The 19,532-nt window shown below is 52.9% G+C and overlaps 1 long non-coding RNA gene across 1 annotated transcript; it reads right to left on the bottom strand.

The window, feature by feature from the left end:
- Positions 1-13,347: 13,347 nt before the first annotated feature.
- On the bottom strand, positions 13,348-17,306 carry LOC142035340 (uncharacterized). Its single transcript, XR_012651868.1, has 7 exons — positions 17,013-17,306; positions 16,792-16,844; positions 16,636-16,698; positions 16,381-16,410; positions 16,253-16,297; positions 14,049-16,154; positions 13,348-13,951 (listed from the first exon to the last, which is right to left on the bottom strand). It is a non-coding gene; the product is annotated as an uncharacterized LOC142035340 (long non-coding RNA).
- Positions 17,307-19,532: the final 2,226 nt, after the last annotated feature.

The raw sequence follows: 19,532 nt of genomic DNA, 5'->3' as shown, positions 1-19,532 counted from the left end.
GCTGTGGCATGCACGCTAGGTGGAACTATCCCCCGTGCAGCCAGCGCTGCAATGAAGAATGCCTGCTTTCTAAAACTCCAAAACGAGTCTTAGGGAGTTTCTTCGACTGGCTTTTCAGTATCAGGGGTACAAGGGAGGAAAGGAAAAAAAAAAAAAAAAAAAAAAGGCAGCGGTGTGGGAAAGAGAGGGGACCAGGGGAAGGGGCAGGGAGGGACCAGAACGCGGAAGAGGGGAGACAGGGCCCCGAGGGCCCGGGGCTCACCACAGCTCTTGGCACTGCCAGGAGAATTTGCCAGTTGAGACGCTTCTTTCTGCTCCTCTCCCGCTCCCCTCCTCTTCTGTAACTCCGGCGGCGCGGCCGCCCTCCCCCTAGGAGAACACGCGTCTCATAGGTCTTGCGAGACGAGGCCTCCTAGGCACGGAGCCTCGCTCGCTCGCACACTACGTGGCCGTACCGCACCGTCGGTGCCGCATCCGGACCCTGCGGTGCACCTCGGCGGTCTGACCTGCTGCGGACTACGAAGAGGGATCCTTCCACACGCGGAGAGGCAGGCTCTCTCTTGCCTGCAGCGGGAGGCAGCTGCCGGCCGGCCAGCCTTCCATTTCTTCTTCTCTACCTTTCTCTGGCCTCTCCAGCTTCAGCCGCAGCAGCTCCTGCCCGCAGCCGGTAAGCGCCCCGCCTGTCCCTTTGTGCTCCCGCGCCGCGAGGAGAGGGAGGCCGGGCAGAGACAGCCCGTGCGAGCTTTCCTTGCCGGCGGCGTTTCCTTACCGGGAGGAAGCAACGAGCGCGGCGGCACCTCCCGCCGGTGCCGCATTACCGTTACCGTCGGACGGCACGTGCAGGACCGCGGCAGCCCCGCGCACTCGCAGCCTCCGAGCTGCAGTACCGAACATTGGTCGCCGGGTGGCAGCGGCGAGCGCTTGGCACAACGCGCCAGCGCGCATGGGCGGCACCCCAGCTGCAGTACCGAAGTCTGTTCAACAGGTGGCGGAAGAGAGCGCTGGCGAAACGCGCCGCCACCGCGCGTGCGCGGCTCCGCGCTGCTGTACCGCGTTTCGGTTGCTAGGCAACAGCAGGAGGGCGGCAAAAGGCGCCACCGCGCATGCGCGGCTCCCGACCGCCAGGGCCGCGTTTTGGTTGCCAGGCAACAGCAGGAGCGCCGTCAACCGCGCCGCCGCGCATGCGCGGTTGCCGAGGCGCCGTGTCGTGCTTTCGTTGCCTGGCAACAGCGGCGAGCGCCGTAAAAGGCGCAGCGCGCATGCGCCCGTGCCGAGCTGCCGTAACGCGTTTGGGTTGCTAGGCAACAGGAGCAGGCCGTAAACGGCGCCGCCGCGCATGCGCGATAGCCGAGGCGTCGTGTCGCGCTTCGGTTGCCAGGCAACGGGGCCAGCACCGTAAAAGCCGAACCACGCATGCGCGGTTGCCGAGCAGCCGTAAAGCGCTTCGCTTGCTAGGCAACAGCAGGAGCGCCGTAAACCGCGCCGCCGCGCATGCGCGATTACCGAGGCGTCTTGTCGCGCCTCGGTTGCCAGGCAACAGGGGCGAGCGCCGTAAAAGCCGAACCACGCATGCGCGGTTGCCGAGCAGCCGTAAAGCGCTTCGCTTGCTAGGCAACAGCAGGAGCGCCGTAAACCGCGCCGCCGCGCATGCGCGATTACCGAGGCGTCTTGTCGCGCCTCGGTTGCCAGGCAACAGGGGCGAGCGCCGTAAAAGCCGAACCACGCATGCGCTGTTGCCGAGCAGCCGTAAAGCACCTCGGCCGTGCCCGGCAACAGCTGGACCCCCCCCCCCCCCCCCCCCCCCCACCGACGCACGCCACCGCGCACGCGCCCCTCCCCAACGCCACTTCCCACCTTCGGTCACCGGGCAGCAGCAGCCGCATCCCCGTAACGATCCTCTTCGGAGCATCAGCTGCACGAGGGACGACTGACAGCTCAGACCAGTAGAGACCAGACACAGGCGGCAACTACTTACTGGGGGCACAGGGATTACGTTGCCCTGCCCTTTCCCCACTCGCAGCCCGGGCAGTCATCTTCATCGTCTCCGTTCCAAAGAGCACCCGAGTGGCTGGAGCGTTTACAGCAGTCAAGTGCAAAGAACAGACCATTCGGGTGGTCGCTTCTGCCCCTGCCCTCCCCACCCCGTTATCTAGGGAGGAGAAGCAGCACAGGGAACCTGCAAATGGGGGGGGGGGGGAAGGGTGTCCCCTGGAGCAAGCCCCAGGGACTGCTGTATCCCCTCTGAATGTGGCATCAGGGTTGCGGGAGTGACAGCAGCCAGTCAACAGATGCTGGCAAGAGATTTAAAAAAAAAAAAAAAAAAATTAACGCCTGGTTCCGGTGACAGCCTGAAGGCAGGCCACAAGAGACCCAAAGCTGCTCTGTGCCAGAGGGGCAGCTCTGTCCAGCAGGAAACGCTGCGTCCCAGCGCACCAGATGCCAGCGGCCCACCTGCAAGCCAGCGATACCCTGGCGACCCTGGGGCTCGGTTGGGGTGGGCGCACCTTTCCTCACCTCTGAGCCATCAGAACTCTGCTCTCCCAATCCTACACGCACGCAAGGCTTCTTGTGCGGGGCTCATCTCTTATCGAAGAGACGCTGCACGGTGTTCCTTACCGCCCCGCCCTCCGGCGTGCAAAGGAATCAGCCGTGAAGCAGGGATAGCAAAGAGGCCTGTCGGGATATTAGTAGTCCTCAGCAGACGACCGTAGAGCCCTCGAGGTTCCATCTTTGCTCCCTACAGGAGTGTGGCTCCGCACTCCTTGCCGCTCCCGCCGGCAAGCGACACAATTGCCCTTTGCTGCCTGCAACGCGCAGTACCTGCACGGCCCCAGTACTGCCGCTTACAGAGCGAGAGGCGCTCGCTATAAAGCGGCAATGAAGAACAAGGACGGCCCGTCAAGATGGCAGGACGAACATAGAGAGCCTCCAGCATTAGCCAGGCAGGGCTTGCAACTCACCTCGTGTCGTGGTTTAACGCCAGCCAGCAACAAAGCCCCACGCGACCGCTCGCTCGCTCCCCCGCCCCCAGTGGGACGGGGAGACAATCGGAAGGGCAAAAGTGAGAAAACTCGTGGCTTGAAACGAAAACAGTCTAATAATTTAAAAGAAACAACAACAACAACAACTTGTAAGGAAAAGAAGACAAAAAAATGACAGAGAATGGGGTGCAGGCAGCATGCCAGGGGTCTGGAGCCTGACGGATGATGGGGAGCTGGGGGTGGAATATGGAGGAGGGAAAGGAAGCGGGGGACGATGGGGGGGACGGGACAGGAGATAGAAGAGCAGGGGATTCGGGGGGAAACAACTCGCGTGGGTTAAAAACTCGCATGGGTGAAGGGGGCGGGCTGGAGCAGTGGGGGGCATATATGGGGGAGAAACACACGCCGGGGAGAGGGTAGGTGAGGGTACAGAGGTGCATGGGGGGACACGGGGGGGGACGACCTACCCCAGGGAGTCCACCCAGGATGATCCACAGCAGGTAACTCACCTGGGATAACCTGCAACAGAGCATCCACACCAGATCATCCACACTGGGAGGACCCCCAGCAACGCCCCTCAAACTGCTTGTGCTTCACCCCCAATCTTCCCCAAACTGGGGAGTTTTTTGCTTTTTCAAAATACTCCGTTTGGGGTGTGTTTCAGTGCTTTTCCACAACATAAAAAGGGGTGATCTTTCGGTTGTGGGTTTGTGCATGAAAATGGGGTGGGTTTTTTGCTTTGCAGCTGCACAAATCCAGGCGGATTTGGCTTTCCCAGGAGTCCCAAAGTCGTTTGGTTTTTCCCGTTGCAGACCCAGAATCAGGGGGTTTGGGGTTGTCCTGGTTTCGGCTGGAATAAAGTTCATTTTCTTCTGAGTAGCTGGTACAGGGCCATTTTGGATTTAGGGTGAGAATAACGTTGACAACACCCCGATGCTGTAGTTGTTGCTAAGCAGTGTTTATACTAAGTCAGGGACCTTCCAGCTTCTCATACCACCCTGCCAGCAGAGGCTGGGGGCGCACAAGAAGAGTCGCTGAGCTAAAGCAGGATTCCAGGTAAACAGGTCAGCTCGAAATACACCACCTCCTTTAAAAGTTAAGAGCTATTTGAACACTTAAAATCAGCGTTTAAGCTAATCGATACCATTTTGAACACCTTCTTAGCATACAGGTAAACACTCTTGCCGGTGTTGGAAAACGTCTCCTCCCTTCCTTACAGCACCGCTGCAGGGAGATAACCCTGGGAGGCTGCGGGACGAGGTCGTACGCAATCACAATCTACGCTTACAGATCCGCCACAACAGCTACAGCCCTTGCGCTGCTGCTGCTGCTTTGCATCTTGCTTGTTTGGTGAATAAAGCTGAAAGTGAAGTGGAAAACTCCAAAGAGCAAAAGGAAAAATAAAGAATAAATCTCAATCATTCACTTTACACTAAAAAGGCGTGCCCATGCTTATATACGTCCAATAAAAATACTTATACTGTAAAAGTATTTGATTTTCCTTTTCCATTACCTTAACTTGCACAGCTCTGAATTCATACCATTAAATTATCTCTCTCCAAAGTACACAGTTATAATGGGACTAGGGGTTTTTGTGCGTGTTACAGAACGCGGAGGGACACCTGGCCAGCTGAGCTGCCCAAGAGAGGTGCTACTGAACTGCCAGGGAAACGCACCATTGAAAGCCAGACAGAAAGAAAGTACTTCAGAGCACTCCGTCAAAACATCAGGAAAAAAAACCCATAACATTCAGTTGCCTCTCTTTTTAAACGTTTGGAAAAATACCTAAACTGCTTACATACACCTAATAAATCATATACTACAGCTATTTGGCAGTTGCAGTTTAAACAATGCAAGTCAATTTGTAAAATCCCCAGGGCTGCAATACCTCAGACTACCAAAAAGGACTGGCGGATTCCCTAATGCTTTTGGCAGTACTGAAGCATGCAGAGCAACACGTTTTCATGTTATCTCGACTGTTACAACTGAGAAACCAAAGACCAGTGATGCCATCAACTTTAGGAAGATGGGCTGTGCTTGGGTCTTTGAAAGGAAACTGACTTTTTTTTTTTTTTTCTTTTTTTAAAAGAGAGTGAAAAGTCTCGTTACTGATGACTGCTACTGTCAAGTCGATCACCTCTGAAGATCCACTCTGATGGGAAGTTCCTAAAACAAAATTTCTTTGAGAGAGAAAGACTTCCATTTTGGAAAATCTCTTTCCAACTGAAGTCAAAATTACACACTGTAGGTTAAAGGAAAAAATACATTATTGAAGCAGTAACTCATCAAAAACACCTCAGGACTCACTGTCACTAGTTACAAGGCTGCTAACGCTTCCTGGGAAAGCCTGGAAAACACACAGATGCGACGCCCGTTTTGTCCTGTTTTGTCCACGTCTCTTCTTTGACCTTGATTGCTTTTAGTACAGATGCTAATTACCTCCGTAACGTTTTTGAGTACTACTAGAAGATATTTAAAAAAAAAATCATTGACTGTAAAAGCATAAAGCTTTTATCATGAAAACAAAGTCTGTTTCTTCTGAACAGCTGAACTCTTACGAACAGTTTCTTCCCTCTTTTAGGACAAAATTAGTTTCACAGTATCATTTACTAGCAAGCACACAGAAACAGAAGATTATGCTTTCAGGAAGAGAAAATAAACTGAGGGAAGTAAACTTTGTATAGGTGTAACATGCTCCAGAACAGAACTTGTTTTTAGTATTTCTGTTAAAATATTTCATGTAAAAAAAAGTAGAAGGAGAGTTGGCACACTCTCAACGTTAAAGTCCGTACCGCAAGTACCTTTGGAAAAATGCAGACACACATCGTAGGCATACCTTGTACTTGCAGGCCACTACGGAATCTTTCCATCTGTCTCGTACCGTCACGGCAGAAGAAAGGGCAACCACGGCAAAACGGTGCCAGCTGACATCCAGCTGAGAGAAGAAAAAAAAAACATTAGCACAAAGCTGGGTAGGAATCCAAAGCTGCCCTTCTTTTTTTGTGAAGGTTTGTGAAGACAGTACGACTGAGCGGAGGAAAAAGTATTTTTGCATCATCTTCGGTACAGTTGTTGACACAGGCCACTAGAGCTTTTGCATTTTTCAGACAACCGTGCCTTTTTTTTTTCCCTTTTCTTTTTTGACTCATCGGCAACTTTACTTTCACTAGAACTCACTTTCCTAGATACACACAGGTGACAGACATAGAGACCTACCTACATTTTCTCAAGCCTTAGTATAGCCGAGGCTTCATCACCCTATACGTCCCAAGTTGAGTATTTTTGCTAAAGAGCACAGCAACACATCTGTCCTTGTGAACTGCCTCGTTGCAAAAAAGGAATCACTTTTTCCAGGCCGTTGCTCCAAAGGGGCAAGATCTTTTAAAACCGCAGCTGTGCCACCAAACCCGCTCAGGGTCCCTCCTAGCTTTTGACCGCCCTGAGATTTAACAGGCACACGCTCCATTCCATCTTCCAACAGCAAAAATATGCTAACGCTCTCGGACCCAGAGCGCAACCCTACGGATGTCCACGCACACAGCCTGCCGTTTTGATGAGGAGCCACCCAGCATCCCTGCGAGCACAGCTGCACGCGCCAGATCGGTTTCCCCTCCGCCGCGAGTTACCGGTTTCGGTGAACGTAGTGTCTGACGCTTTAAACTGAAAACCGTATCTGGCCGCTTCGCCACAGTAGAAACGACCCATCGCCAGAATGCGACAAAAACGCAGTAACACCAATTGCAAACCCACAGCAGCAACAGCTCCAGAAATATTTAGACCAGGAACAAGGGAGAAAAACAAAACAGCTTCATCTCATGCACAGGGGAGCGGCAGGCAGAGAAAAGGGTCGGCATTCTGAGCCCTTACAGAACACGAGCATTCTCCTTCTGTTCCTCAGCCCGTCTGTGAAGGTCTAAATACCACAACACTACTACGGCAACGTTGAGAGTAGGGAACAGCAGCCCTGCCACCGGACTTGCCATTGACCCACGCTATTTACGTAGCAGGAGGTGTACGCAGAGGGAAACAGTTTGCCACACACAACCCTGAACTTCCTGAGAATTTACATTTACCAAAAAAAGCCATTTGGAACATATTGCCAAACAACATTTGGCAAGAAAGCTTTGATGCGTTTGACACACACAAGTTTTTGGTCACTTGCTATTTGCTTCCTGTTGCTGCTGCTGTTCTTCCTTCAGAATTTCTACTTGTCACCAAGTTACTCACTGCTGGTTCAAGCATTTGCCTTCCTGGTATTACCAGCACATTCACAGAGGCAAGTAACTTAATTGCTCTTCTACAGTTATCCAAATGACAATTACAGCCATGAAAGAGAAGGAGAGGTCAGGCAGCAGAAGAGCTCTGCAGGCTGGCACCAGTCAATATTGCACTCTCTAAAAACAAACAACAACAAAACAAAACCGTGACCCTGTATCCTTCTTTTTTTTTTTTTCCTTCTTCTTTCAGAGCTCATCCCTGCCTCAGCATTTTGTCTTGTCAGAGCACGAAGCGCAGGTGATCCGTACCCTGACGACTTCTGCGTGTGATGAATGCCTGTTCAGAAATAGTCCAGATCTGCAAGACTGGTGTCATTTCTATGGTTTTAATCATCATAACTCACATTTTATTTACTCACGCATTTGTGAGGAAACTAATTAACTCTTAGACACTGGCTCTCCTTTTTTTTGGGGGGGGGGGAGGGGTGGAAATGTGTTAGAGACTGAAAAGCATTACAATTCAGAGCTCCCAACCATGAGGGAGCGGTGGAGAAATCAATGAAAGCAAAGACCAACAGCAGCAACATCAACTGGAAGTTGGCTTTCATTCCGATCACGTACTTAAGCGACTCTCCTTGCAAGTCTATGCCTCGGTCCTAGGAATGACTAGTCCCTTTTTGGAAGGACAAACTTTTTCACTTAAAAGTCCTAGACTGGAGACTCCGCTGAACGGAATGGGGATTGTCCCACGGGACAACATGCCGTCAACACTCTTAATGGGGAAGGAAAAAAAAAAAAAAACAAATAAAAATCAAGTTTAAGTACCAGTTCCCATCACGTTTCACTCATTACATTTCTACTGGCATCTAGGCGCTCAAAAATGAACTACAGGGACACCACATATTCCTAAAAATTCAGTTATACATAAAAAAATAAAAGGCTATTTCCAACTTGCCCATAAAAATCAGTATGAACAGAGAGAAGAGAAACACTCGACCCTGAAGAAGCTAACAGGCAGCTCTGAATTTACCAGACAGGAAATTTCATTCTTTCCCCTGAAACAAAAACACATCAAGGGACCAGTTCAGGAACAGGGCGCGATCTGTTAACAGCAATTTTTCCATCGTCTTTTCTGCACTGGCAGCAAATTTGCCTTCCCTGTGGGTTTAACGTGGAGCATCTGTAGTGCCCTCGAACTCGCAAGTGTTTCTCTCTGCCCCCCCAGCCCGATACGTGCGATTACCTGAGCAGCAAGCGGAATTAACCACGCAGGATTTTCTTCGTGCGACGCGGAAGGTGACACTGGGAGAAGAGGAGACAAAGAAATGAACCTGCTTGTCACACCCAGCCAACGGTGAAAAGACAGGGGAGGATTCTGCCGGAAGGGCTCTGCACCCCAGGAGCTCCCGCCGGCCGGTTTCTCTCCCCCTTGCCCGGTACCGAGGGGATGACGACACCTCGCCCGGGTCCCCTCGCGGGGGGGGGGGCTGCCCCAGGTGAGCCGGGGGACCCCCACCTCGCTTCTGCCCGCGGGAACGGACCGGGAGAGACACTCCACGCAGAGAGAGGAGCGTGGCGTGGATTGCATGCCCGAGGGAAGAGGCCGGGCTCCCCGCTGGCAGAAGGACAACTCGCCTCCCTGCTGCTCGGAGCTGCTTGCTGCGGACAGCCCTGCCTGCGCCCGGCCGCTCTTCGGCCGTGCTGGGAGCGCGGTCCGGCCGACAGACGCCCCAGCGAAAAGACGCTCCAGCTAATCGCGCCTCCTGCTCGTTACAGCTGCAGGTACTTTTGCCTCTGGCTAATGCACGCTCCAGACAGCGGACACCCCGCCTCGTTCCAGCTCCCGCTTGCTACAGTTCTGGCTCCTTGAAGCCCCAGCTCCGCACTGAAGCTCCGGCTGATTTCAGCTGCTTCTCCTTACAAGCTCCAGCTACGTGCAACGGTCTGGGCTTTCCATAAGGTTGCATATCAACTGCTGTCAAAACTGGAGCATTAGGATTAAACATCAGAGTTACACACCAAATAAATATTCGTTAGTTTGGGCGATTAATTACTTAACGACTATTCTGAGCAGCGCAGAAAGAAGAGTTGGACTCAAAGAGGGCATGTGGGGTCTGAAACCATCGCAGATGTTGAGTTCAGCCTGCTGGGTGCCGGCCTCCCAAATTTCAGGGTCCGACACAACCAGACCCCCATATCTGGGGAAGGTCCATGCCCCCTGCCCACCCCCTGCTTTCCCCCACAGCCCCCAACACCCTCCCACCCACCTGCCTCTCATCCGCCTGCAAAACCAGCCAAGCCGGCTCCCGCTTTTGGCCCCCACACCGGCTGACTCGGGGCCCATTTGGGAGCCAAAAAACCCGGCTGCTGAGCCTGTTCTCAAGGCCCAAACACGCAGGGCCGGAGCTCTGTTTCTGGGCCCAAAGCCGCGCAGCTCGGTCTGTTTCCGAGCCCCCAAATCAGCCACGCGAGCCTGTTTTCAAGCCCCAGGAACAGAAAGCTTGGGTCTCCATTTCTGGCCCCCAACCCAGCTGACCCCTTTGCAGTCCCCACGGGCAACGCTGGGGGGAGCGTAGCCACCCCACAGCCCTGCACCCCTGGGACCCCACACGCAGTTTCGGGAGTGCTCGGGACCTGCGGAGGGCCCGGCCCCACGCCTCTGCGGGGCAGCCCCAGCACAGGCAGGGCACCGCTTCATTACTGCTGTTTCAGGCTCGCTTTCCCTGGCATCACCGGCAGTGCCGGGCGCGCACGCCAAACGCCCCAGCCGAAGCACTCCCGCGGGGAGCCACCCCCAGCCCAGCCCCGCTCCAGGACCCCCCGCCGGCAGCAGCCGGGGCCCTTCCCCACCCCTGCGGGCACCGGGACCCGCCCGCCGCCGCAGGAGCCCCCCCACCGGGCCGCCGCTGCCCGACCCGTGCCGGGAGCGGCAGAGGCCGCCCGGACCCAGCGAGGAGCAGCCGGGGACGGCATGGGGATGGGGATGGGGATGGGGATGGGGCTGCTCCCGCTCCCCCCCCCCCCCCGGCCGGACACAGGCTCGGCCCCGAACCTCCCCCGCAACGACCCCGGGGCAGCTTCCGCCCCCGCCGGCCCCGGGAGAGCAGAGCCCGGACCCCGTCCTCCCCCGCCCCGAGGCGGCTGCCGCTCCCGCAGCGGAGCGGAACCCGGCAGCCGGGGCAAACGCTGCCGCCCTGCTGGCCCCGCCCAGGCGTCCCGGCCCCGCCCCCGGCCCCCTCCGACCGCCCCCGGCCCCCTCCGACCGCCCCCGGCCCCCTCCGACCGCCCCCGGCCCCCTCCGACCGCCCCCGGCCCCCTCCGACCGCCCCCGGCCCCCTCCGACCGCCCCCGGCCCCCTCCGACCGCCCCCGGCCCCCTCCGACCGCCCCCGGCCCCCTCCGCGTTCAATACGGCGATGGGGAGCAGGACGCAGGGCTGGGAAGCGAAAAATAAAACAAGGGGACAGAGAGGGAAAGAAAGAACAAACAGGGACAGGGAGAGAGAGGCAAAGAGAGGGACGGGGACCAGGACAGCTGGGAATATATAGGCGGAGAGGGACAAGGAGCGGGACACAAGATTGCAGACAGAGGTACAGGGAAGTGGAAAGAATGACAGAGAGAAAAAGGCGGGTGGGGAGCAGGACAGATGGGTCCTGGAGAGACAACGAGGGACCCAAATATAATGACAGAGAAAGAGGGAGGAAGGGACAGAAGGACGGATGGCGAGCAGCACAGCAGGATGCAAAAAGAGAGGAATGGGCAGCAGAGCAGAGAAATGGAGAAAGAAAATAGTGGAGGAGAGCTGGAGAGAGAACTAGAAAGAAAAATAAGACAAGGGAGAAGACTGAGGAGCAGAGAGAGAAAGGAAGGTAGAAGGATAAGGTCAGAAAGGAAGAAAAATCAAGGAAAATAATAAGGACGAGAAGCCCTGCAAAGAGATGGCACAAGAAAACATAGGGCCAGTGAGGAGGACAGAGGGATAGAGAGATGGGGGAGGAAAGGAGAGGGGGGAGAAAGGAGGATGGAGGACAGGGACAGGGTGCAGAACACGCAGAGAGAGAAAAAGGACAGGGAACAGCACAAAGGGATTGAGAAAGAAAGAAAGGGTCAGATTGGTACAAAAAGACCAAGAATGAAAAATTTAAAAAAACAGCAATGGGCTAGAGGACAGAGGCAGAGGAATATAAAGGGCCAGGTAGCAAGAAAGAGGAGGAGAGAAAGGGAAAAAGTCAGAGCTGGTTGGACAGGGAGGTATAGCAACAAATGACCAGACAGGCAGTGGGACAGGGAAATAAAGACAGAAAAACCAGGGACAGGAAGCAGAACAGAGGGACAGCGAGAGGAAACAAGGGGCAGGGAGCAGGACAGAGGTGGAGAAAGAAGCATTGGGGCAGAAGGATAGAAAGAGAAAAGAGACAGGAAGAGGGATGGGAGATGGGGGTGGGTGGGAACAAGGAGCAGGACACAGATTGTCAGAGGAAGACAGGGAGCAAGACAAGGTGATACAGAGAGAGAAAAAAGGGACAGGGAGGTAGGACAAAGTGGAAGACAGGCAAAAAGAAGAGACAGGGAGTAGGACAGAGGTGGAAGAGAAAAAGCCTAGGATGGGCAGCAGGACAGGTAGCTGGAGAAGGGAAAAAAGCACTGAGCTGCAGGGCAGAGATGGATTGAGAAAACGCAGTGACAGGGAGCAGGACAGAGTGACAGAAAACAAAAAAAAACAAAGAGGGAACAAGACAGAGAATGGGGGGAAAGGCAAGGAGGAGGACAGAGAAACAGAAAGAGAGTGAGAGGGATAGCAAGCAGGACAGAGAGATGGAGCAAGAAAGGAAAAAAGGACGGGAGGCAGAACCAAGGGAAAGAGAGACAAGGACGGGAAGCAGGACAGTGGGATGGAAGAGGAGAAAAAAATAGCAACGAGCTTGCCGAGCACAAAGCGCAACAGTGGGCACCAAGACCTGCGGAAGATATGGCGTAGGACACAGAATACAAGACTACACAAACTACCTCACGACACACACACAGAGGCTGGAACTGCCCTGCCCAGCATACACTCACATTGTACACAACTGACCCCACACCCTCTGTCTGCACCTAAACACCACTGATCCTGAGCAGCCCTCTCCACGGCGCAGACTTCAAACCCCCTGTTTGCCCTGCTCTGCAATCCTTCTCCACCTCACCCCTCTCTACCCATAGCATGTGCCCCTCAACTTAGCTTTCAGACTGCTGGGGAGGGTCAGAATCCATCCTCAACAATGTTTTGGGCTTGTGTGGTGGGGTTTTGGTAGTGGGACAGGGGCTGCAGGGCCAGCTCCTGTGAGAAGCTGCTTGAAGCTCCCCTGGCTCCAAGCCGGACCCACCTCTGGCCCAGGCCGAGCCCGTTAGTGATGATGGTAGTGCCTCCAGGAGAACAGATTTAAGAAGGGGAACCTGCAGTGGGGGAGGGGAGCAGAATGGAATATGAGAGAAACCCCTCTGCAGACACCGAGGTCAGTGAAGGAGGAGAGGATGCCCCTACAGCCCGTGGAGGAGCCCATGCCAGAGCAGGGGGATGCCCCCCAAGATGGCTGTGACCCCATAGGAAAGCCCACGCTGGAGCATTTTGTTCCTGAAGGACTGCAGCCCGTGGAAAGGACCCACGCTGGAGCAGTTCGGGGATGTCCTGGTTTTGGCTGGGATACAGTTAATTTTCTTTCTAGTAGCTGGTACAGTGTTACCTTTTGGATTCGTATGAGAAGAACGTTGATAACACACTGATGTTGTCAGTTGTTGCTAAGTGATGTTTAGGCTAAGTCAAGGATTTTTCAGCTTCTCATGCCCAGCCAGCATGAAGGCTGGAGGGGCACAAGAAGTTGGGAGCAGACACAGCCAGGGCAGCTGACCCAAACTTGCCAAAGGGGTGTTCCATACCATGTGATGTCATGCCCAGTATATAAACTGGGGGCAGTTGGCCTGGGGGGGGAGTCTTTGCTCAGGAACTAACTGGGCGTCGGTCGGTGAGTGGTGAGCAATTGCATTGTGCATCGCTTGGTTTGTATATTCCAATTCTTTTATTATTATTATTGTCATTTTATTGCTGTTATTATTATCATTATTTTCTTCCTTTCTGTCCTATTAAACTGTTTTTATCTCAACCCACGAGTTTTACTTGCCCCCCCCCCCCGAATCTCTCCCCTAACCCACTGGGTGGGGGGGAAGTAAGTGAGTGGCTGCATGGTGCTTAGTTGCTGACTGGGGTTAAACCACGACAGTGAAGAACTGCCTCCTGTGGGAGGGACCCCATGAAGGAGCAGGGGAAGAGTGAGGAGTCCTCCCCACCAAGGAGGAGACAATGTGGAGGAACTGACCCCAACCCCCATTCCCCATCCCCGTGTACCACTGGTGGGGAGGAGGTAGAGAAAATCAGGAGTGGAGTTGAGCCCAGGAAGGAGGGAGGGGTGGAGGGAAGGCATTTTAAGATTTGATTTTACTTCTCATTATCCTGTTTTGATTTGGTTGGTAGTAAATTCAATTTTTTCCCCAGGTTGAGTCTGGTTTTTGCCCGTGACCATAATTAGTGAGTGTTCCCTCCCTGTCCTTGTGTTGACCCAGGAGCTTTTCTTTATATTTTCTCCTCCCCATCCCACTGAGGGGGAGGAGTGAGCAAGCGGCCTTGTGGTGCTTTGTTGCCAGCTGGGTTTAAACCACAACAAACAAGGAACATGCCATCTACTCAGGATGCTTCTGCCAGTGCCAGGTTCCTCTGCATCATCTGCAAAACAGAGCGGTGGCAGCCACTGGCAAGCCAGGCAACACTAGCCCCTTCCACAACACCACCTTCCTCAGAAGCACAGTGTCACTGCACTCACCTGCTCTGCTCTCAAAATCAGATGTTGAGACCACCAGCTCTCACAGCACCTGGGAAACAATAAAGATAAAATGACCATTGTGCTTGGAAGCAATCACCCATTCTGCAGGGGCCACCAGCTGCTCCTCTCATCTCCACCAACTCATCTCAAATCCTCAGCCATTTCTGAAGAGAGCCCTCCAAGGCACCTGCAACACCAAAGGGAAACACTTCACCGAGTTGCCTCATACTACTTTGCAATTCAACTCTAACGTGGCCAACAACCGTCTCACCTTCCTGGGCCACTCATCAGTGTGCAGTTTTACCCCTTGAGACTGGCATCTGGAAAAACAAACAAACAAACAAAAAACACAGAGGAAATGCACACTCTGAGATAGCTCCCAAAACCACAGGCTGCCTGCAGCAATACCTTTCGCCCTCCTTCACCTTGGCCACTCACCCACCAGGTCTGTTTATTCAGTCATCTACATTGAGGTCTGTACCCACCTGTAAACACAAACAGCAGGGAATGATTACAACTACGTCAACAGAATGACACCTCAGAACTAACTGCTACCTCAGCCCTCTCTTCATCACTCAGCTCTGGTGCTGAAATCCCACTTCACACTTTGCTTCACACCTTCAAAACAAAACCAGGAAAGGCTATAATATAGTCAGAGCTGCCAACAGTAGCACCTGCTGTCTGACACAACACTCTATCCCACCTTCTTACATCCTTCCACTCAGCTCCCCTCGTTGCTCTGTGGCCCAAGGCTCTTTTCTCTGCATCTGAAAAAACATAAAGCCATTCATTCAGAAGCTGACTGATAGCTTGAAAAGACAAAAGGGTCTTGCCTCCTTTTGCATATGCCTTCAAAAAAAAAAACAAAAAAACCCAAAACAAACCCAAAAAAACAAACCATCACGAACTAACTATAGCCTGCAAAAAAAAAGCCAAACCCAGACATTAAGTCGCAGACATACAAGCTTAGGTACATTCAGGATTCAACCTGCTCAAGTACCACACCAGCTGCCACTCCTTACTGCCTCAAGTCACCCTCCTGGTACCTGCGAAACACAAAGGGGAACAACTCTCTGTGCAAGATGCTGAAAGCTACTCACCCAGAGATGGACCACACGGTCTTCGCCAAAACAATCTGGGCACTTCAACATATTACCACACCGAATGTACTACTACGCTAGTCCCAACTCTACTATTGCTACACTCCCAGCCAGGACAGCTCTGGCCCAAGCACGCACACAGGCCAACACCATGCAAACAACATGACCATAAGATGCAAGAAGAACACACGCAAAACAAACAAGTCTCAGAGGAGGGAAGATGCCAGTGGCCAAGAAGCCCTACTGTGCCACAACAGCATGGCACCGATGCTCTATGGCAGGCCCAGAAAAAAACGAGTCACACACCACAGCCCATGACAGAAAGCTACTGCCAAAACCAGGACAATGGATGCACAAGTAGCCAGCCTCTAAGGCCCAGGACTGTAAGGGCACAGGAAGACACCCCAGAAGAGGACCCAGTGGAAGGTGAATGCTCAAGACAAGAGAAAAGCTACTGACACAGCCTGGATCGCCACCACAAAGATGACTGTCCAGAAACATCTATGACACAAAATGCGTGAGACAGATCCACACTTCAAGCTTCAATTGCTAAACAAGAAGCGCACGACTGGCACCATGCTGATGAGGTGACACATTCAAGACCCTCGTGATGGCTACTGAGGTACTCGCCAAGTGCAAAAAGCAATGCAGACATCAAGACCTAAGAAAAGTATGGTATAGTACACAGACTACACAAATGACACTACAAGACACCACACAAGCTGGAACTGCCCTGCCCAGCACATGCTCACATCCTGTGGGACAGACCCCACGCTCTCTAGCTGCACCCAAACGTGACTTATCCTAGACAACCCTCACCACAGCATTGACTTTAAACCCCCTGCCTGCCACACCCTGCAATGCCACCCTTACCCAACCACCCCGCACATATATAACATACGCCCCTCAACTTAGCTTTCAGAGAGCTGGGGGTCAGAATCCACCCTTGACAAAAAAATGCATCTGCTAAGTAGAGTGTTCCTGCAGGTACCAGGTTCCTCTTCATCTGCAAGAAGAGACTCCTTTCAGTCACTGTCACGTCAGCCAACACTGACCTCTTCCACAGCAACACCCTCCTCAGAAGCACCACAGCTTTTCACTCACCTGCTCCGCTCCAATTCCGAAGTTGGATGGTGCAGGCAGCATTACCTGGAAGAAGAAAGTGACAAAAAGACCATTGTGCTCAGAAGCAATCGCCAGCCATGCCTCTCTTCTCTCCTGCCCAGCCTCACCTTACATCCTCAGCCATTTCTGAAGAGGGCCTGCAAAAGCAAAGGGAAATGCACAAGTGAGATGCCTCATACTACTTTAAAATTCAACTCCATTCCAGCTGACAATCACGTCACCTCAGACTTCTTGCTGGCACGTGGCTTCGCCCCTCTGGGACTGCATGTGGCACATGCAAAAGCCAGATGAAAAAGTACATACTGAGATATCATCCAAAACCACAGCCTGCCTCCAACAATTCCTCTCTCCTACTCCTTTACCTTGGTTGCTCGACCACCGTGACTCCAAACCTCCAGGCTGCCACACTGAAGCCTGTGTACCACCTGTAAAACCCAAACAACAGGGGATGATTCTAACTACAACAATATGACACCTGAAAAAAACCTCTCCACTTCAGCTCACTGGTCATAGCTCACCTTGCCTGAGTCTGCTCTGGTGCAGACATCCTGCTTCCCATGTTGCTTCACACCTTCAAAACAAAGAGCAAAGAAATGGCCATATAGTCGCCAACAACAGCTCCTTCCCCCCCACACACACATGCTAGCCCACCTTCTTACAGCCCTCCGCTCATCTCCTCCATCGCCCTTTGATACATGGCTCATCCCTCTGCATCTGCAAAAAATATAAAGCAACTCACCTGGACACTGACCAATAGCTTCACAGCTCTCCATTTACAAATACCAAGTAAGTTCTAACTACAACCTGCAATAACAAAATAAAGAACATTAAGCCCCACACATAGAAGCATTCAAGATTCAAACCCCCTCAACTACCATGCAAACAGCCACTCCCTAAGGGCTCAGGTCACCACCTTGACACCCGAGAAAAAAACAAACACAATGGAACCAACTCTGCAACAGCTGCCAATAGCTACTTGTCACAAGATGGACCCTACAGTCCCTGCCAAAACTAACCAGGCAGATCAACATGTTACCTCACCACTGTATTGCTACACTACCTCTGACTCTACCATTGCTACACCCCCCATGCAGGATAGTTCCAACCCAAACACACAGGCAGACTGACAGCGCACACAGACAGTATGAACAACATGATCAAAAGATATGAGAAGATCACATGTGAAAATGATGACTCCTGAAGGGAAGACACTGCTGGTCAAGAAACCCTATGGTGCTGCAATGGTATGGATGCTCCACGGCAGCCCCAGAGACGAGTCTAATGCTACAGCCCGTGACAGAAAGCTACTGTCAAAACTGGGGCAACAAATGTAAAGAGAGACAGGCTCTAAGAGCTGAGACTGTAAGGACACAGGGAAGAAACTCCTGTGAAAACAGAACTCTCAAGAGAAGAGCTGCTGACACAGCCTGGACTGCTGCCAAAGATGACCGTCCAGAAACATCTACAATGCAAAAGACACAAGACAGATCCACGCTTTAAACTCCAAATGCAAGACAAGAAGAGGTTGATGGCCACTATGGCCATGAGGCATTTGAGACCCTTGGGATGGCTACAGAAGTGCGTGCTGTGCTCCTTTAGCACAAAGAGCTACAAGGCTTCAAGACCTGAGCAAGGTATAGGACATAGAACACAGACTACGCTATGACACAGACACAGGCTGAAACTGCCCTGCCTGACACATGCTCACATCATGCAGGCAAGACCTTGGGCCCTCTATCTGCCTAAACCTGACTGATCTCAAACAGCCCTCCTTGCTGATCTCATTTTCAGCCCCCATGTCTGCCTGCCCTTCCCCTCCACCCCCAGGCACCACCTCCCCCAATAGCCTTTATCACCTCAACTTATCTTCCACAGTGCTGGGCATCAGATTCCATCCACAACAGAAGTCACATCCTCTACAGCGTTCCTTAAATTGCCACATCCCTCTTCATCATCTGCAAAACAAGAGTGCCAGGAGTCAACAGCGTGCGTGAAATTGCTCTGCACCGCTGCACTGCCACTTACAACACACCTCCTTCACAATCATCTTGCCCCACTACTTCTACACCTCTTGAGTCACAGCCCCCATCTCAAGCTTCCAGGGCAGCTGTTTCTCATTCACGTGTTCTTTCATATCCTGCCCCTCAATCCCCCTCCTATTTGTCGTATACCAGATAGCCAAGACATCCTAGCCTAGTTTTCAGTGGCACACCCATTTTGACATGCTCAGGCAGAGCAGAGGGCAGCGAGAAGGGTGTATCTCAACACAGTACATCAGGGCACAGAGCACCTTGCTGCATAGAAGCAGCAAGAAGAGACCCTGTGCTTGTGAAGAAAAGAAAAGTGGCTCCAGTAGGTGCTTGGAGGTGACTTGGGACATTCTGTACCTGCGCCTGGTCCTCCTGCAGCCTCTCTGCATGCAGGAAAAGGTGCCTGAACATGGTGGTGTTGGGAGGTGGTTACATGGTGTCTCGGGCTGCTGTGGGGAGTGAAGGGCTGTTCCAGGGTCTCTTGTGCCATTGTAGGGTCCTTGGTGTGGGTTTGTTCACGTTTCCCTGGGGACTTTTCCTTCTGCTCCTGTAACAGGAAAGCTCAGCACGGCCCTCCTTGGAGCACCACTTCTCACAGCAGCTGCTTTCCCAGCCCCAACCTGGGCAAAGCTACTGCTACCAGGAGTCCTCATAGCTTTTCATAGCCTCCCTGCCTGCCTTACCCCACCCCTGCTGTCAACTTGGGATGGTCCCAGCCCCTGGGGACAGCCATGCCTGGTCCTGCCAGAGATAGGGAAAAAAAAACCCTATCAAAGTAGACTTTGAAACATAAATTTAATTTGAGCATTTACTGTTTATCGAGAATGTATGTTCGGGAAGAGGCACTGAGGCGAAATCACGCCTCATCTTTAGGTTTGCATGCTTTCGTACATTTGGACAAACGAACCATAAAAGCTCTAGATAAAGGAAAACTAATCACCATTGGACCAAAACCACATCACTCTCGGCTAGTTGGTAACTAAGGATATTGCTCAAGATTAGCCTTGTAAGTGTACACATAGTTCTGGTTACTGTATTGTCTTTGCGTGCACTGCTTCCTGCCGGTTGCAGTGACCGGCAACTTCCACAAAACCCTGTCCTGAGCTGGGAAAAACTGAGGAAACTCCACCGTTCCCGGCAATCGCCGGGGACTCTCATGTCAGCGACGCACGGACACCCCAAGTCACTCCCGCGGGGTAGAGGAGGCAGGCACACCCGGACCTACAGCT

Source organism: Buteo buteo, chromosome 10 (genome assembly GCF_964188355.1).
Source record: "Buteo buteo chromosome 10, bButBut1.hap1.1, whole genome shotgun sequence".
NCBI classification, from domain to species: Eukaryota; Metazoa; Chordata; class Aves; order Accipitriformes; family Accipitridae; genus Buteo; species Buteo buteo.
Note: the sequence above shows the minus strand (reverse complement) of the source record. Positions and strands in the feature narration are given on the sequence as shown.